This window comes from Sminthopsis crassicaudata, chromosome 1 (assembly GCF_048593235.1).
Source record: "Sminthopsis crassicaudata isolate SCR6 chromosome 1, ASM4859323v1, whole genome shotgun sequence".
Lineage (NCBI taxonomy): Eukaryota > Metazoa > Chordata > Mammalia > Dasyuromorphia > Dasyuridae > Sminthopsis > Sminthopsis crassicaudata.
In genome coordinates this window covers 229,406,248-229,423,993 of record NC_133617.1, presented here as the reverse complement: position 1 = coordinate 229,423,993, position 17,746 = coordinate 229,406,248, and the positions used below count along the sequence as shown (strand labels likewise).

The following is a 17,746-nucleotide window of genomic DNA, read 5'->3' as shown; positions in this document are numbered from 1 at the left end:
AGTAAAACAGTGTATTAACTGCCCTGCAGACTCTAACCACTCTGTGTAACAATGTTTCAATTAAAAAATGAATTTAGAGTTTCAACTTCAGACATTGGGAATCTATCTCTGAAAATGGAATAATTCTCCCCCACCGGGAGAAGACACAATTTCAGCTTTTGGTCACTCAAGGGACACTTTAGCCTAATGCAGGGATTCTAAACTTTTCTTTTTAAAATGGACTCATTAGGTAATTTAATGAAGTCTACAGATTCCTTCTCAGAATAAAGTTTTCAAATGCATAAAATACATAGGATTACAAAGGAAATCAATCACATTGAAAAAAAATCAAAATATATTTAAAAAACATAACAAAACAAATTTACAGACTCCAATTTAAGAACCTTTGGTCAGTACGCTCTATTTTGGAAGGCATTAAGATTGGGCCTATTATATGGAAGAGAAGGTTTAGATTTGTTCTGCTTGGTCTCAAAAGTCATGGAGGTGAGAAGGAGGTAAACACCAGGCATGGTAAATCCTCCCAACATAAGCCAGTTCTGCACCAATTTGAGAAGTGGGGTTGTTATTTGTCCATTGTTCTTGAAGATGACCATGACATCAGGGAGGTGATGCTATGGCATGTGAGTGAACTGAATTTAAGTGAGGGAGGGGTATGCAAGATCACTGACCACACTTTTTTTTCTAGAGCCATCTGGGTCCAGTGGAAAGTTATAGATCAAGACGATTGGAGATGGCCTTGGATGAAATGGGAGACCTTGATCTTTTAAAGGTAAGAGTGACTAGTTGAAAATAAGAAAGTAGTTTCTGACACAGAACTAGCAGAAGGAAAGGGAAAAGAGGGAAGGTAAATCCAAATTAGACAGCAAGCAAGGGCAGGTACTCTAGCTAGCTATCTGATGCTCATAGGTATCATATTTAGGTAATATGGAGAACCTCAAAAACACTGGAACTCTTTGGAATTAAGAAGCTGATAATCTTCTCCTTTACTTTATAGAGTACAATACTTGAAATCCTATTTTCATTAGCCATTCAGAGTTAGAATTCACCCATAGTGTCCTAAAAGAAATCACATCATCTCTTTTGGAATGTCAGATATCTAACATTCCACTGCAGGACTAAAAATATTCTCTAAAGCTTCTCTATGGCCTAAGGGTATGTTAAGTTCATCCAGAGCCAGCAGAACTAAGGTCTAAGGAAGAAATGAAGGAAACATTTTGTAACTGCTTTCTATGTGTCAGGCATTATGTTAGGTGCTTTACAAATATTATTTCATTTCATCATCACAACAATTCCAGGAATAAATGCTATCATGATCCCCATTTTATAGGTGAAGAAATTGAGGCAGATAGAATATAAATGATTTGCCCAGAACCACTCAGCTAGTGTCTGAGACCAGATCTCAATGCAGGTTTTTCTGACTCCAAGCCCAGCACTATAAACTGTGCTACTAGCTGCTTCTGATTAATTTCCTTTGTAATCCTATGTATTTTATGCATTTGACAAAGCTAATGCTTTGGGTAAAAGCCCAGTAACAGACTGACCAGTCAAAACTTAAGTAAGTACAAGAACCTAAAAAAAGTTCAGCCAACCAAGTGAATATGTATTCAGCCAAGCAACTCATGAAACCATTTACTAAGGTATGGAGTATTTTTGAAACTGTTAGTGAAGAGAGTGCTAACAAATGAAATTATGGGTCTTTTGAAGTAATGAAATATGCAATAATATTTATTATATAAATAATCTATCAATATCAGAACCTGTGATTTTTCTTAACATAGGAATTTCATTTGATTTTGAGATTGCTGAAGGCAGTTTTCCCCCTCTTTTTGTATCCCCAGCACATAATACTGTACCTGGCACATAACAGGATACTTAATATATGTTTATTGACTAACTGACTCCTTCCTTCATGAAAACAACTTCTTCAGTTCTTAGAATGTGTATGTGTGTGTATGTGTGTGTGTGTGTGTGTGCGCGCGTGTGTGTGCACGAGTGCGTGTTAAATTCTTGTTTATGATCACATAGCCAGTGTGTCAGAGACACACTGCCTTGAATCCATTCTTTCTGAATCCATGTCTAACACTCCATTCATTAAGTAATGTTGGAGAGTGTCTCATAAATAATATCTATAAGTACAAAATCAGCGAACAAGCATTTTAGGAACTTATACTCCAAAAGTTCAGAAAAAAATCGAAATTTTCCATTCATGTGAGTTAATAAGTAATAATCTATGACCATCAACATAATCTCATGCATCCATCTCTTCCAAATTAAAATGCTAACCAAAGAATTTCTTTATTTCATTTAGGAAATTACATGTTTTAACAAGGTAGCCATCTATCCTCCAGTATTTAAATGTATTAGCTTGATTCCTTTTAGACATTATAAGAAGAAAAAATACAAAAAAAAAAAAAAAGTATGAAAAGCAACATGGGGGGGCAGCTAGGTAGCACAATGGATAGAATATCAGCCCTGGAGTCAGGAAGAACCGAGTTCAAATCCAGTCTTAGACATTTAACACTTCCTAGCTGAGTAATATAAGCAAGTCATTTAACCCCAGTTGCCTCACAAAAAAAAAAAAAAAAAAAAAAAGGAAAGAAAGAGAAAAAAAGAAAGAAATGCAATGTGATCCAGTAGAAAGAACACTAGACTTGAAGTACTAGTTCTGCCATTTACTATCTATGAAGTCCTTTCACATTTCTGGGCTTTAGTTCTTCATTTAAAACAAGTAAAGTTGTTAGACTAGATTGTCTAAGGTACCTCCCAGCTTTAAATTTATCATCTATTATTCTATAATGGGGCAGAGATGTACATTTGATAAGTTTTAATAAATACAAAATTTAGTAATTATAGGTACACATAACAACAGCAACAAGACTACTAATATGAGTTTAGCATTTATAGAGCACTGGTTTGCAGTGCATTAATAATATGTCATTTTATTCTTGTGACCACCTGGGAAGTAGGTGCTATTATAATCCCCATTTTACAGATGAGGAAACTAAAGCAGAGTATTCAGGGTCACAAAATAAGTATCAGGGGGAAGATTCACACTCAAGTCTTGTTGCCTTCAATTCTAGCATTCTGTCTATTCACTGTGCCAGCTAGTGGTCTCTATAATCTCTCTTTGTCTTTAAAAGACAAAAGCAAAAATGACCCAACAGCAGATGTGATAGTAAAAAAAAGTTATTAATGTTACTCTCCAGGGCCAAATGTTTACAATGTCTGAATTTTAACTTGCTAGGATGTATTTAGCCTCTGAAAAATGAGAGCAACTTTTGAGATATCTGAAAAATTGTTTCCATTATTGTTATCTAGAGATAACAATATTAGAGAAAGACAAAAAGTTCTCTCATTATGGTTTTGTTGCAATACCTTTGCCCCTTATTCTGAGGGTTAATGGAAAAACCACCCTCCTATGGAATGTCATATTAATTTTATAAATTTGATAAATTTAATCTATAGCCACAACAATAAAGATTTCTCTTAGCAAAACCAAAAACATGACTCTTTCTGACAGCATGGTACAGTGGGAAGAACATGGTACCAAGAATTCTATCTCTACCAATAATTAAGTATGTGACTTGGAGCAAAATGTATGGCTTTACAGCACTATAGTCTTCTAATCTATATCATAAAAGTATTGAATAAAATAATTTTTCAGGTCCTTTCCAATTTTAAAATCCCATTATTTCATATTTCATGATATCCACACATATATGTATACATATATATGTATATGCATATGTGTATCTCATTCAACTGTAAAGAGGAATTTTTCTCCCCTCTGACCTAGTTATAGACATTTCCCTTTTCTAATAGAAGGAGGAAATATTAATTTTTATAGCACCTACTATATGCTAAGCACTGTGCTAAGCTCTTCATTCTTTTATCTTGTTTTATCTTCACAATACCCTATGAGGTAAGTGCTATAATTATGATTCTTTATAGTTGAGGAAACTGAGGCACAGTGAGGTCAGATGGCTTGCCCAAAGTTACATAGCTACTAGTGTCTGAGGCCAAATTTAAACTTGAATCTTCCTGACTCTAGGTTCAGCCTTCTATCTACTGATAGCCATCTCATCATACTCAAAACAATAAGTGTTACTGTAGCTTACTTTTTGGTGAGGGGTGAGGGGAGGCAACTCCTTTTTTTAGAAGTACCTTTATAGCAAGTTCATAACTAATGCAAGAAGAATTGATCTCATTTTACAGTCACAACTAAATGATATTGCCCAATATGATCACTGATTTTATTAACCAGACTTGACTTGTTTGCCTTTCATAAAGACCTTATCAGGAAAAGTCTCTCAATTTTCTTGTATATATTCATCCTCAAAAGAACAGCTCACCTTACAAGTATTATTTGGTGATTTCCAAAAATCAAATCAACCCAAAGAACAATTTGCTGCCACTGATCATGCTGAATAATTATATCCTACAGCCTCTAAAGGCAATTACCAGAGAAATTCTGACTGTGTTTGAGTAACATCAGCATCACTGAAACAATCAAAAGCAGAGCTTCCTAGGATTACAAGTTTTCAAGAACACAAGACTTATTTGGATGTATTGGTTGATCATTTTTTAAAAGACATTACTTTATAGTCACACTTTAAACAGCATACATATTTTCTTAATTTTCATATTTCTCTATGCCTTCCCAAGGTAATATTTCAGCAGGGCTATATTCCCATTCTTTTTATTCATGGATACAGGAAAAAAATGAGACTTAAAAATAAGTAGGTTTTCTGGGTCAACAGCCTATTTAATAATAAAGAATTGCATTTATCATCTTCTTAGTGATTTTTTTAATCATCAAAAATTCCAAATGAGTATGGGATAAAGCCAGAGAGAAGACAGACTTACCTAGTCTGTCATATCTCAGATCCATAATATATACAGCAAAGGTCTCTTTACAAGACCTTGTCAATGAAACAGTTTTCTAAATTCTCCTGGGAACTTTTCATTCTGTGGCATATAATTTTAAACTTCTGTACAATAGTGATCTGCACAAGCATTTCACTTGTCATAAGCATTAATTACTTAGCAGAATTCTTCACTAAATGTAACTAAAAAAACAAGAAAGAGGAACAAAACTAAAGCAATAGTGTGCAAATATAGGATATCACACAAATGTAGAACACTGTGCCCTGAAAGAATTTGCACTTTCAGGTTATCAAAACTGTCCCCAAAGCTTGATGAAATCCTGACCCATGCAGCCTTGTCTGACAACCCTCATAAAACTCTTCAGCCAGAAGCCCGAAAGCAAGGAAGAAATGAAAGGATACAGTCTAATTTAAAACAACCTATGACAATGTAAACAGGACAACGGTTAACCTATTTGGCTAGTCAAGCAAGATTTCCATAAAGACCTCAGCAAGAAGACTCTCAGTTTTTCTTTTAAGAACAGCTCACCTTACACACCAAAGTCAGCATATTTCTGTCCTCAGGAAGATGGCACCCACATCCAAGCACTACAACTCAATAATGAAGCATGCAGAAGCAAGTAGCATGTAAACTCTCAACTAACTTGTCTCTTCACTGGTTTAGCACTGGTTATCTCAATTAAATAGAGTCATTCGGTAATAAGGCCAAGGTCATGGGTTCAAATTCCCACAAAGAGCAATTTCATATCAGTTGACCCTATTTCTTATCTCTCATCACTCCTCTGGTGAATGGGTGTAGGAGGAAAGAATTCACTAAGGAGTGAATATGTGAACTGGAGAAAAGATAAATGTATCACCTCCTCAGAACAAAGTCACAGGTACCCCATCTAATCTGGAAAAGGAAATGGCAAACCATCCCAATATCTCTGCCAAGAAAACCCAAATAGGGTCATAAAGAGTCAGACACTAGTAAAAGATAACAGAGTAACAATACCCCATCTAATTCCCATACGACATTTAGAAGAGACAGAACCTTCCCCTTCTACTAGGTGAAGGCATTTAGTTGAACAATGAAGCAAAGCACAACAAAGGTAAGCAGTAGTGGCAGTAACTACTAGTTGCATAATATTTATTCTTCTAATATATACTAGATTATGGATATTTTTATCTTTCCTTCCCCAATCTCTCTCTTGACCACCAATCTGCATCTCTACTTGTCTTTCAGGTATTCTGAAGCAGATGTCTTCCATAAATCTTAAACTCACTACATCCAAAGTAGAACTCATTATTCTCTCCTCCACCCCCATACCTTTCCCCACCTCCACCTTCCCTATTATCATAAAGGTAGCATCATCCTTCCAATCCCTCAGATTGGCAACACAGGAGGCATCTTGGATTCTTTCTCTCTCTCACTTCCTCCCTATCCAAGCTGTTGCCAATGCTTATTAATTCACTCCCCTCTGCTTCTCAGACACTGACATCACTCTAGAGTAAGCCCCTCATCACCACACATCTGGATTCTCATAACAGCCTGTTGGTGGGTCTGCTTGCCTCAAGTCTCTTCCCATTCCAATCCATCCTCCACTCAGCCACTAAAGTAAGGATATTCCAGGCATGGAGAATAGGAAGCACATGAAGGCAGGAGAAAGAATGCCAAACTTGTGGAACAATTAGGTCAATTTGGCTAGAATATACAATTCATGAGAGGGAATAATGTGCAACATGCTAGAGAGATAGGCTAAAGACAGAATGTGAAGGTCATAGCATGATGAAGAATTTGTATTTTATTTTAAGAGGCAATAGAGTTATTTGAAAGTTCATAGGGAAGTAATATGGTCAAAGTTGTGCTTTAGGAAGATTATTTTTTATGAAGGATGATATGAGGCAAGGCCAGAAACTGAGAATCCAATTAGGTTACTGTTGCAAAAGTCTAGCTAAGAAGGTATGACCTGAATTAGGGTGGTAGCCTTTTGAGTAGAAAGAAGATGAATTTGAGAATTAGTAAGACTTGGCAACTAATTGGATATGGGGATTTTGAAAGGAGGGAAGAGTCAAGAATGATTGAGGATGTAAACTTGCATAACTAAAAGACTAATGGAAAGTTCAACAGGAAAAAGGAAATTTAGACATCACAAATTGGTATGAAGATAATGAATTCCAGTTGAGATACCTATGAGAAACCCAGTTCAATATATATAGTTAATATTGCAGGAATAGTTTAAGGAAAGAAAATAGGGTTGAAATTATCTGTATATGTGAACTAATAAATACTTCAAGAAAGATAACATACAAAAATAATACAACTAAAGTTGTACAAATTTAGAGTGAATAAAAAGAGAGGGCTCCAAGAAGCCTAATTATTGTATCTCATCAAAGAAAAGTTGGTAAAAAGCCTACATACTACATAGTTATTTGAAATCTAGTGCATTTCTTCTCCAATCCCTACAGTTATTTTAGAATTATTACCTTTTCCTTCCTCAACTCCTTTACTTTTCTCTGGATTTCACACAATTTCTGGACCTTGGAAAAAAAAATTCCCCCTACTTTCAAGTATTTGTCCATTTTTCCAGGTCATATTTAAATGATGCCCTATGAAGAACACTTTGCTTCTATTTCTTCCTAAATACAACATTCAGGTCAAAAATTTTCCCTTTCTTCCCTTCTATCATTTATCATCTCTTACTGTCAAAATTACCAACCAACAGAGAAAAATATGAAGGGGTAAGCTTAGTGGGTACATCCTCAAAATTTACTTCTACTATGCATTTTCCAAAATAAAAAGAATTTTCAAAGTTAATTTCTGATTAATAGTTTGTCTTTTCTGTTGGACTATTTAACCCATTCCCCTTGAATTGTTATCAAATATCTATTCCTCTTTTCACAAGTCAACATTTATCAAGAGCCTGAATCAAAGAGTTTACCTAGCTAGGAAAACAAAATATTCATTCACAGAATAAATATTTATTAAGTATAAGTCACTCATTCATTACTTCAAAACAAATATAAAAAGCATTAGAACAAGAGCAAAATTATGTCACTGAATATACAACTGATGAAAGTCAACAGGATAAAGTAATAAAAATAGTGGAAATAAAGTTAGTCAAAGAAAGCCAGTCCCAAAGAAGATAATTAATATTGATTATCTGGAGATGGAAAGAGGATTTGAGAGAAATGAAAGAGAGGAAGAAATTTGAGAAAGCAAACAAAAATGGAGAAAGCAAAGAAACTGGTCTAGTTGGAAAACAATAACTGGAGGTAAGGTTAGATAGGTAGAAGTAGTGGGAGCAGTTGAATTTTGGTTTCTAGGAAAAGGAATTTAGATTTGATGACAAGCAATAATTATGAACTTCAAGTTTTTATCAGGGAAGTGACAAATTTTTTTTTGAAAACTTATGCAATATAATTCAAATGCACTAAATATACTTTACTTACTATAACATCATTTTACAGTTCTCAATAAATTTATGATATCAATTATAGCAATAAATGACTTTTTAAACATCTTAGATCTGGTTGTCAAGTATAGGATATACTAGGAAACAAATGGATGTACTACCTGAATACACACAAGAGAGTATGATTTTTAAAAAAGGTAATTATTTTCCTTTAAAGCAGAGAGGATACTGAAGTCAAATTTTACAGAGATGCTGAAAATGAAAGGAATAGGAAAAAATCTGGAAACTATAAGATGCCATAGTTATAAATACTAGATGATATTTCTATATTTCCCAAAATCATGTACTATAAATCAAAACCTTTAAAAAGCAGTACTTTCCTCATACTTTTGAACTATCTCCAATATATCATAGATTCCAGTTTCTGAAATTATATGAGACATATATTCTCATAAAGTATTTTCAAAGATATACCCAATAAATATGCACATTGTCAGTTTTCCTACCCTTATTCTCACTGTACTGAATCTAAAAATAAAAGGCAGAAAAGACATTGATGATGTAACCAGTCTGTCAGGCAGCTGCACAGTTAATTCTATTCAGTAGCTTTCTGGCTTTTTCCCTTTTCACAACAACAGTTAGAATACAAAACAAAGGCAACACCTCTATTCTATTTTTTCTTTAAGCTTCAAAATTGTGGCTGATGAATAAACTTAGGGGAAAAAGTTGTATATTTCACTTTCCTCATATATGAAATCCCATCAAGGATTTCAATTTCAATTCAACAAACATTTATTAAGCATGTATTATGTGCAAGGTATTGTGTAAGGTGCCAGGAATAAAAAAGACAAAACCAAAATCAAACAAAAACAAAAAATCAAATCCAATCCAATCCTGTCCCTATCCTAGCGGACAGGATTTTTTTTTACTAGGGAAAAGGAAGATGACAGATACAACCTAAGTAAATACAAAGTAATATCAAAAGAAAGAAAGCACTAACAGTTTCACTCTGGAAAATAAGAAAAGGTTTCAGGTATGAAGTTGTACTAAGATATACTTCGATAAAGCTAGGGTATGTAAAAGGCCCTATTGGAGACCACCTATGCAATGCTGTATAGTGGAAATAGCTAGCAGGCCAGTGAGAATGGAAAAGAATGTAAGAAGGGGAGGAACAGAGAAATAAGACTGGACAGGGTATATGAATATAATGGATACAATGAACACAAAAAATGGAGAAACATAGAAAGATCTGAACTAATGCAAAGTGAAGTAAGCAGAGACAGGAGAACAACATGTAAATGTAAAGAATAATAACCAGAAAATAATTAAAAACACATGCTGCATATCTACAATGGACAACCTTGGTTCCAAATTAGAGATATAAGTTATCTTTCTTCCTCCCTCAATTTTTGCAGAAATAAAGTGCCACAGATGCGCAACATCAGGGTTTTGCTTTCTTCTTTATAAAAACTGAATGGGTTTTGCTTGTTTTTTTCTTCTCTTGTTCTGTTTTAAATTCTTTACTATAAAAAATAGCTCTCTAAAAAAGGGGAAGGAGGGCCACATTCAACAGAACATCTAGGCAATGTAAAAGCAAAAGCTATCAATAAAAAAATCTATTAAAAATGAATGAAAAAGTAACATCTATTATTTGAACACTATTACTTCTTAATTATCTTTTAGTTTTTTCCTCTCCCTTTATTGATGGGGGAATTGAAACAAAAATCACAGATTTCTAGCTACAAAGGATCTTGAAAGAGCATCTATTTCAATGCACTTATTTTACAGGTGAAAAAACTCAAGCTCAGAGTCATTAAATGGATTACCAAGATGCCACAGGGACAGAATAAATGAATGAATGAAATAGAAGCAACTGTTCATCCTGAAGCTTTGCTTTTTTTTTTTTTAAGAGTGCAAAGAAAAATTCACAAAGCCCAACATTGCATCAAAACCACTGAATCTGGGCAAACCTCAATATTTTAATCAAAAATAGTCGTCATGGTTATATAGTTCAAGAAACAATGTTTACTCATTAATGTATTGGTAACTTCATAAACAGGCAAACTTTAAGAGCTTAGCTAGGCAGTAAAATAATTTATTAAGTGAAGAATATGCATATCATAAAACCAATAAAAACAAAGCCACTAACTAGTTATATTGAGGGCAAATACACAAAGGTGAGTGTGTACACACACATAAGGAAAGGCAATAATAAGGAAGCAATCTTTTTTCAGCCAAGTACCAAATACAAATAAATAAATAAATAAATGCAGTAGGAGGAATTTAGGTCAGACTTAACTATTGAATGTGAACACCAGGTTGGGGGATAGAGAAATAATTGTTTTTATGGATATATCTTTGTATTATACTTAGAATCTAATAGGAACTTACTAAATGCTTGTTGATGAACAAAATAATAACAAAACTTTCCTAATGGTTAGGGATTTTTAAGCACTGAAATAATTTATCAAACAAGGTGGAAGAATCTTTAGTCAAAGCTTTCCTGAAAGCAGCAGAATTGTAGGGAATTCTAGAAATCTCTTCCAGGTTAATGATTATTATGTTGCTCCTTGAAAAAATACATATATAAAGAAATGTCAGAAAAGTTAGATATTGAATAATCTAACACTTAAGAGAATGTTAATAAAGTAAAGACTATTATTTTATATACTTATAGAGTAATTTACAGTGAATTCTGCTTCAATGTCAATTTTACTTTTTAAATTAGAGAAATCCAAATTATTGAGGTCTGACACTTCCCTGATTATTCCAAAAATCATAAACTTAGGAAACTGGAGTGCATTACTCCAGGAAAATCCAAAAAACCTATTTGCCTTTCCTAAGGAATTATTTATCTTAACTCTTGGACTTTTGGAGGAACTTCAGACATCTATAAGGAACCAAAGTGATCTTCCATTTGGCTTAACTTAAGATGGATATTAAAAAAACGGTCCATTTTCAAATGTTCCTATTTCTAACTGGAAAATAATTAATTTAAGCTTGTACTGTGCCAATATCAAAACAAACTCTACCTTTTAAACTTTACCACTCTTTATTTTTTCTGGTAACTTCATGTTACTTTTCTAATCCACTAATCATCTGTGCCAATAAAAGGGACAAGCAAGTTAGATATTTCTTAAGTCAATCACTATCTTTGGATTGAACTTTTTCCTCTTCATTTAAATATACTTTAGAAAGTTACATTTCAAACAAAATAATGAAGCCATCTAAATTCCTTGAGGGCATGGACCAAATCAACCTTGTTATCTCCCATAAAATGCTCTAACAAACACACACAAATATTTGCTGAATGACCTAAGTAAAAATCTGAGTTATCCATATTCACAATCCAATTTCTGGTTAAGAACTCTTCTTTGCTCTACAGTCAAATTAAAAGCATTTGTTCTTGGATTATGTCTTGTTTTCTTATCAATTAATGGAAAAAATCAATGCCATGTAGGTAGCAGAGAAATCATAAGCATCATATAGCACTGTATATATGAAAATTAATTTTTTCAAGTTTTAGACTTGACTACTTAGAATTAAATGTTTACAAATAGTCATAGTCACTTTTCCAACAACTCCAGTGAATTGACTATTCCCAACAAGTATCTGATTTGACAAGAGAAGGGAAAAGTATTCTTCTGCATGTCCAGCACTAACTGTACTGCTTAGCATAGGGTAAATAGTTAATTTGTTAAACTGAATTAAATGCATCACTGTGATAGAAAAAGTGCTGTATTTATAATTAGCAACCTGATTTTGAAGTGGCTCTGCTACCTGGTAGCTATGTGATCTTGAGCAAGTGATTAAACCTCTATAGGCCTCAGTTTCTTCATCTTTAAAAAGAAGGGATTGTACTAGATGGCCTCTAAGGTTCTTTTCAGCTCTAAATCCATGATCCCATGATCTCGTGAATAATGTTGCTGAGCTATAGTACTAATTATAGTGGCCTAAATTCTGAGAGTAGAGGGTTATGTATTAAAGGAGTGAGTCCTGGTACAGAACTGGCTCTAAGCAAAATTTCAAAATGTTATTTTTTGGCACCCTTTCATCTACCTGGACCCTTATATTGTCTAAATATTGATCAGGAAAATGCAGATTGGACAAATCCTTAAAAATTCTTGTAGCAAATAGCTCAATAGTCTAATTTAATACGGGAAGAAATGCTGGTTTAAACAAACAACTCTGAGTAAGGTCATACAATTAGTTCAGAACCAAAACTCAGGTGTTCCCATACTCTCCTCAATGACTGGGAGACTAAGGGATTATTTGCATTTTAAGAGTTAAAGTTGGTTATTACTTCTAAAATGGTGACAAGGAACTGGGGGAAGAAGTGATATTTATGGGAAAGAGTTCTTTCTCAATACCCTTTATATTTCCACAAACAGGTGAAAGTCTAATCCAAGGACCCTCTTTGAAGCAAAATTGATCTTATTTTATATTCAATCTTTGGATATCCTGCCGCCTCTAGTAACTGTCAGTTCTACCATACATTAACAACAGGCTGTGGTTATTAGGTTAAGTTGGATTGGGGTTGGGAAAAGGTGTTGTAAACGCAAAGGGAGAAGTAGAATATGGAGGTAATTTTTTAAATGAAGCTGCATTCACATCTAGACCCCCAACCATAGAGTAATTTGTTTGCAATAGGAGACCTAAATTTCATTAAAATCTTACATTAAAATTGCCTCATCCTGGATCCTATTTGACCCTGGGTTCCAAAACGTCCAACCAAGCGGGAAGAACTTTACTGTAAGTCTTCCCCCACGGTCCCGTCTGTTGCCCTTGGATCTGTCTGGCTAGGAGTTCACTACTATGAGGGACAGGCATCCGAGGGTTTTGCTTTTTAATCCACAGAAAAGCATTCAACCGTTTTCAAAGGCTGAAAGGGTGGAGGGAGTAAGTATACACATGAATGAAATCACAGATCTTTAAAGTAGGGAAATTTATAATCCGCAAGGAGACTGAATCCATCCAGAGGTCAATAGCCTTTACAATCTTAATAGCTCCTTTCCGGGAAGTGGGAGGAGAGTTCATGAATATATATCTTATGTTGATGGAATCATGAGAGTATAAGAAAAATGAAAATTTTGATTCAGTTTGGAGGATGTTTTCCACTTTCTTCCTTCCCTTCTGAAACCTGATATCTAACACAACTTCAGTTTTTCCACAGGAGGCAGAGGTTCTGGGAGTGGGTGGGGGGAGCGGTTTGTGCGAGAGACCTGTTGGTTAGCTAGTTACTTTCAGTCCTCGAACTGCCACCGCGCCACCTCCCCATCCCACCCCCAGCTGAGGTGAAAACAAGCAGAAACTGGCGAGCTGACCCCCGCGGCCCCCAGAAGATCTAACTTCTGGTACCAGCGCTACAATGGACATCATAAGCCGTACCCTCGCAGGGCGAGAATAAAAGGAGGGAGGCGGGAGAACGCTCCTAGTCTGCCAGGAGCTCTTTCCTCTTTCGTGACCTGCTTGGCAAAGAGTCAGCCACCATTGGAGCTTCTGGTCCCCGGAAATCCCAGAGAGGCGGGGGAAACGGAAAACCTTCACGCCCCCACCCCCAGGACAATTTTGAAAACCCCTTTCCCGTCCACGCCGGCGCGCCAGTCAGAGTAACCCACCCACCGCCGCCGCCTCTGCTGCTGCTGCTGCTGCCGCCGCCGCGCTCCTCCCGGGCAGAGGCCGGGGCCGGGGCGAGCCGGCTGCTGCTGCTGGTGAGCTGGCAGGCTCCTCGGGAAGGAGCCCTCCGCCAGAGCCGCGGCTCTCTTCGGGAGCCCAAGCAGCCGGCAGGGCGCTCCCCCCACCGCGGCGGCTGAGCCGTCAGCCCCGGATGACCGGTGGTCCCCAAGCCCTGTGGCCCTCCTGCTCTCTCGCGCGCGTGTATACACTTACACACACACACACACACAGCACACACACACGTCCAGCCTTTTAAGCAGTGGCTCCCCTGCTTTCTCCCACCCTCGGAGTCTCCGCGGGAGCCCCCAGGCCGGGCGGCCTTCCTCAGGGCAGGGAAGAGCCAGGGATCGGACCAGGCTCTTTCTTCTCTGTTCTTGGAGAAGAGATGGGCCTCCCACCTTGGAGAAGGGAGAGGAGAGAGATGCACCAAACCCGAAAAGTGAACAACCGCAGCGAGCCTGTCGGGTGCCCACAGACCTGGGGGAAACAGACAAGGGGGCGGGGGCAGCGGGCTGGGAGGTGGGATGGGGGTGGGGGGGACAACTAAACTTAGGAGCGCAGCGTTGGTGGGGGGTCAGGGGGACGCGCACAAAAATTCCAAACCTCCAGCACCGGCGCTCGCCTGCTCGCTTACCTTGGTCTACCTTCTGGCTTCGGGCGAGAGATGAAGGTGAATAGAGGAGGTTGGGGGATGCGGGAGCTCGGGAGGAGGAGGGGCCGCTGGCTGAGCTGCTTTTGCTGCCTCCGGAGCCGCCGAGGCTGCTGCTAACCCGGGCGGCTTTCATGAATGGAGCGCAGCCCTGAGCGAGGGCTCGCTTGTAATCAGGGAGCCCAAAGGTTCCTTCTGTCCCCTCCTTCTCGACCTCCTCCTCCTCCTCCTCCCGCTCCTCCAGCTCAACCCGGCCGCGGCAGGCACGTGATCCCTCTGCCTCCTCCTCCTCTTCCTCCTCCCGAGCTTCCCTCCTCCTTCTACCACCCCGAGCTCAGACTGTAGCTGCTGCTCTGGTACGCTGCTTCTCTGCAACTCGAACCTCTCCCGTGACGTGTCTCCCGGACCCGGGGCTAAGCAGCAGAAGCAGCCCGGGCCGTGTGGGGCCGAGCGGGGCGGTAGCTGGGAGCACGTTTTTGTTTTTGTTTTGTTTTGTTTCTTTTCCTGCAGCTGCTTAGATCTTGTGGGGCCAAGCCAGTTGGTGCCTGGCCTCTAAGCTCAGCAGGCTCTAGTGGTCTAGTGGCTCTGGAGGTGGGGTCCGCGCCTGGTTGGTCAGGGGGCAGCCTGTACGTTATGTTAAAAAAAAAAAAAAAAAAAAAGTGTGTGTGTGTGTGTGTGTGTGTGTGTGTGTGTGTGTGTGCGCGCGCGCGCGCGCGCGCGTGCTCGCGTGTTTTAAGCGCTTAGTGCCTTGGTACCCATAGCAACCTTACAGAGAGTAATACATAAAATGGAGGGAAAAAAATAAAAGTCCAAAGTTTTGGACCTCTCTTAAGTCACCCATTTTTTCTGTGTTGTATATGTTACATTCATAGGACACTTTCCTTATAATCCTGAAGGGTGAATGATTCGAGTATTATTGTACCCATTTTATAGATGAGAAAGATGAAAGGAATGTTGTCCCTTCTGGTCGCCTCACAACTAATAAATGACAAGTAATTTGAACACAGGCCTTAGGACTGGAAGGGCAGCGCCTCTTTCTGGGTCACTTTTCCCCTAAGTATTAAAACCCAGGATATGTGTGTGGATAATTAAATGGATGAGTCGTACCAGAATGACTAATGATAATTTTTTTTTCAGCTTGCATCGACTCTCAAAAACATCTAAAAAATACTAGAGTTTTAATGTGTCTTGATTGAGGAAGTGTTCACAGACAAAATCAAGGATCTTCAAATTGGCCTATTTAAGTTTTCCCCCTTTGAAACTTGCCATGTCCTTTCTCGATGCTTGGAAAACATTCTCTCTTTACATCTGGCTCAAAAAAAAAAAAAATCCTTACTTACCTTTAGGCTCACCTCAGAGACTACCTACAGGAAGGAAGCCTTTTCTTCTCCCCCTTCCCCTAGTTGTTGGAGGTCTCCCAATCATATGCCATGCATTTACTTATTTGTCTCCCTATACAATTTTCCTCCAATAGACTGTAAGCTCCTTCAGGGCTAGAGACTGTTTCTATTTTTTCTTTTATATCTCCAGTATTTAGGATTGTGCCTGAAATAGATTTTTTTCCTCCTTAATTAGTGAATTATGTGTTATTACTGAATGAATGAATTGATGTATAGATTAGCGGTCATGTTTCTTTTTACAACTCTATAATTTTTAAGGTTATAAATGAAAAATCTTTAATAAATCACCCCCAAACTATAGTTGAATTATATAACTATTCATCTATATAATTCATGAATATAATCTCTATTCCCTATACAGCTGCCAAACTAGTGTTACTGAAGCACAGGTTTGATTGTGTCACTTCCCTATTCAACAGTCTTCAATGACTATTTTCTCTGAGATAAAATATAAATTTGCTGTCTTGGCATTTAAAACAATCTGAGGTTCAGAAATGAAAAAAATGAGTTGGTCAATGTCACACAGGTAATAAGAAAGAAGAATTTGAACTCAAGTCTTCTGACTTAAGACTAATTTTCTTTCTACTATATCATGATGCCTCATTGCATATTACTCCACTCCACAGACTCTTTGTTTCAAAACAAAACAAAACAAAACAAAAACTGGCCTATTGTTTATTTCCTCAAGCTCAATCTTTTACATACTATCTCCACACCTTGAGATTGTGCCTTGGCCTCAAATATATTACCTCTTCACATGTACTTCAGAATTCTTAGTGTTGGCCATGGATCAATTCAGATTACACATTCTATGAAAAACTTTTTTTCTTCTTTTTCTAAAAATGAATTTAAAATTTTATTTTCAGTTCCAAATTTTTTTCTCTCTCCATATGAAAAAAATTCCCAACACCAGATGAATTTGCAAGCAAATTCTACCAAATATTAAAAGAACAATTAGTTCCACTATTACACAAACTTTTAAAAAATAGGTAGAGTGCTACTAAAGCACAAATATGATTTTGAAACCTAAATCATGGAGAGGAAAAACAGAAAACAAAAAACAAACACAAAACTATAGACCAATTTCCCTACTGACTACTGATACAAAAATTTTAAATAAAATACTACTAAGAAGATATCACAGTATATCACAAAGATCAAATACTATGGGCAAGTTGGATTTATACCAGAAAAGCAAGCCTGTTCAATATTAGCAAAACATAAGAATACTAATCATATCAATAATAGAATCAACAAGGACCATACATTAATAGGTGCAGAAAAAAATTTTTTTGACAAAATACAACCACCATTCCTATTTTAAAAACACACACTAGAAAGCATAGGGATAAATGGAGCTTTTTCTTAAAAATAAAGACTGCCTAAAATCAAGAGTAAGCATTATTTGTAATAGGGTTAAACTAGAAGCCTTTCCAGTAAGATCAAAGATTAGGCAAGGATGTCCATTATCCCCAAAATTATATTCACTACTTTATTAGAAATGCTAGCCATATCAATATGACAAAGAAAGAAAAAAGTTGAAAGAGTAAGCAAAAATAATAAGGAAACAATACTATTTATTTGCAGATGAGATGATGATATGCTGAGATAAGTCTAGATAGTCAACCAAAAACAAGTCAAAATAATTAACAACTTAGAAGAGTTGCAGGATATAAAATAAATTCACACAAATCATTAGTACTTCTATATCTTGTCCACAAAACCCAACAGAAAGGGATA

General features: G+C 36.9%; 1 protein-coding gene across 1 annotated transcript in view; it reads right to left on the bottom strand.

Annotated features, from left to right (window-relative positions):
- Positions 1–14,730, bottom strand: part of LPIN2 (lipin 2) — a 93,925-nt gene extending 79,195 nt beyond the window's left edge. Inside the window, exon 1 of the mRNA XM_074275957.1 lies at positions 14,592–14,730. The gene's annotated coding sequence lies outside the window, so the exon portion shown is untranslated. The remainder of the gene's footprint in view (positions 1–14,591) is intronic.
- Positions 14,731–17,746: the final 3,016 nt, after the last annotated feature.